The sequence below is a fragment of the Cynara cardunculus genome (genome assembly GCF_001531365.2).
Source record: "Cynara cardunculus var. scolymus isolate 2C chromosome LG 5, CcrdV1, whole genome shotgun sequence".
NCBI lineage: Eukaryota > Viridiplantae > Streptophyta > Magnoliopsida > Asterales > Asteraceae > Cynara > Cynara cardunculus.
Window position 1 is genome coordinate 6,196,309 of NC_037532.1, and position 2,634 is coordinate 6,198,942.

Here is a 2,634-nt window from a genome sequence, read left to right on the forward strand (position 1 = left end):
TTGAATTAAAAAATTACACAAAAAATAGGAATTTTAAATAGTTAATTTCATACTAATATCGATATAATTCTATCAAAATTTTATGATATCTTCAAATTTATATTTTATTCAAAAACAAAAACATCATCACTTTTTCAAAATCACATAAGACCATATTATAACATCGATTGAGATAAAGAATAAAATAAAATATTAAAATTAAGATCTATCTCGTTGCATTACGCAAGTATCCTTATAGTATTGTTAAATGCATCATTATCTATTATTATTTTTTCTTACATACTTCAACATCAATACTTCTTTTACATTTTCTATATATAATTGACATGATTCCGATATAGATAAAAGTACATATAATAACATTAATAAAGGTGCATATAACAATACTTCATATTCTAAACATATAAAATGAAGGATTCTTTCACCAACGTATTCCAAATCAAAATTATAAAAATATAAGCCTATATTGCAATAAATCATGAGGACTTACTTGTATCATAAATGATAATATTATTTAAGGTTGTTTTTTCAAACAGGACCGTAAAAAACATGACAATCTAAAAAAAACCTTAACGGAATAAACGCCAAGTGAGGTTTGTTTGACCATTTAGGCCGAATTTATGAATTGGGGTAATAATTTTCTTAGATGACTGGTTAGTTAATTGGCTTGTTGCTCATTTTTATAACACAACATACGAGTCCATGCACATATTCAACGCTATCGCTTACTTATCAGTAAGATTTTATTCACTAAAACGCATTGTATGCAACAATTTATCCCGGTAAGTGTTAACCATGGTAAGAGTCATTAACCGGGTAAGACTCTCGATTCTTGCCTTCGTTCTTACCAGATAAGATTTTTAGTCATTGTCATATTCATCCGGTAAGTAAAATGATTTCGTAAGCACTTACTCAGGTAAACGGCACCTTATTTTTGTAGAATTCATCATTAATGTATTTTTCAAATTCAAATCTTATATTCAAACAAATAGTTGAACATTACTTTTTTAAGTCAGGCGCACTTTAGCCATCGGCACCTAAAATTATACGATATTTATTGTTTTTGTTTATTTTGTAAATTAAAAAGTGGTGGGCCCAAAAAGCTAATAAAGATGGTTCAGAAGATGACAATAACGGTAAGGGCAAAATTGAGATTTTCTCGTTTAGAGGGTTGGCGTGCTGATAAAATAAAGTAAGGACTAAAATCCGAAATTTTAGATTCTATCCTGTCGCTGATTTTGGAGGCAGGTGAAAAAAGTCAGGACCATCAGGACCACGCCCACGTCACCGCACTCGTCACCAACGCGTTATCACTCGGTCATTCGACTCGTCAGCTTTGCAACGAGGATTGGTGATATTTATTTGGAGATCACGTTAAATTATATATTAAAAATATAAAATGTAATCTTGATGTTGATGTATGTGCATAAATTAGAGCATTTTTAATGAAAGGTTTTTATAAACAAAAAATATAGCGTTTTATAAAATTATTGTTGTAGAGACTTCTTATAAAAATCTTAGGGGGCGTTTGATTCGCAGAATGATTTCTGAATGAATGAAATCTGTTAAAGGAATTGGAATCTGGAAGGTATTGAAATGAAATGTTATCAGGTTTGGCCAAGTGTTTGGTTGGCAGGAATGCTATTTAATCAGTCTAATGAATTGGAATATGCTTGTTTGGTTTGCAGCAGAATTGGAATGGAATGATGAAAAAAAGACAAAAATACCCTTTCTTTGATATTTTTTTTTAAAATTAAGTTTTTTTTTATTACAAATAACAATATAATTAACATTTACTGAGAAATTTTCAGAATTCAATTGGAAGCAAGCAGTAATCAGTCAAGAGTATCATAAGCAGATCCCCTGTGACCCTCTTTACATCTTCGATCACTCGCCTTCTTCGTCTTATCTTTATTGTCTCTAGGTAACCCCCACTCTCACCCCTGCCCTTCTTTGCTCTCATCTCCCGCCTCCCCTACCATGACCGTGCTCCACAACTTTCGTCGGATATAGGTTGGAAAAACTCACCATGGGAACACAAACACTCTCTCCCTCCTCCATGGTCATCTCTCTTTCACCTTTTCTTCTACCTTTCGCTGCCTCCACAACTACCGAAGAACTCGTTTTTCTCGTTCTCATATCTGGTTTCAGATTTCTGGAATTGCAAGGTCGAAGCTTGAAGAGGGAAAGGGGTTTAGAGGGTGTTGGCGACAGTGAACCTAGATTTGGTTCTCAAATCTGGTTTGTTTGAACATTTAATGAGAAAATTGGAAGCAAGCAGTAATCGGTCGAGAGCATCATAAGCAGAAATCGGAAGCAAGCAGTAATCGGTTTGATTTTGGTGTTTGATAAGCAGAAATCGAAAGCAAGTAATAATCGTGAGGGTATTTTGTCATTTACACATTTTTAGATGGAATGGATTTCAATTCCATCAGTTTTAGGAAGGAATGGTGAAATCGTCAAATGATATAATCTTTGGAATTCAATTCGATTCCATGGGTAACCAAACATTGGAATGTAATTTGGTTAACGGAATTGACCATTCCAATTCCACCAGATTCCGACGGATTCTGACGAACCAAACGCCCCCTTAGAGTTTCTCTATAATATATATATATATATATATATATATAT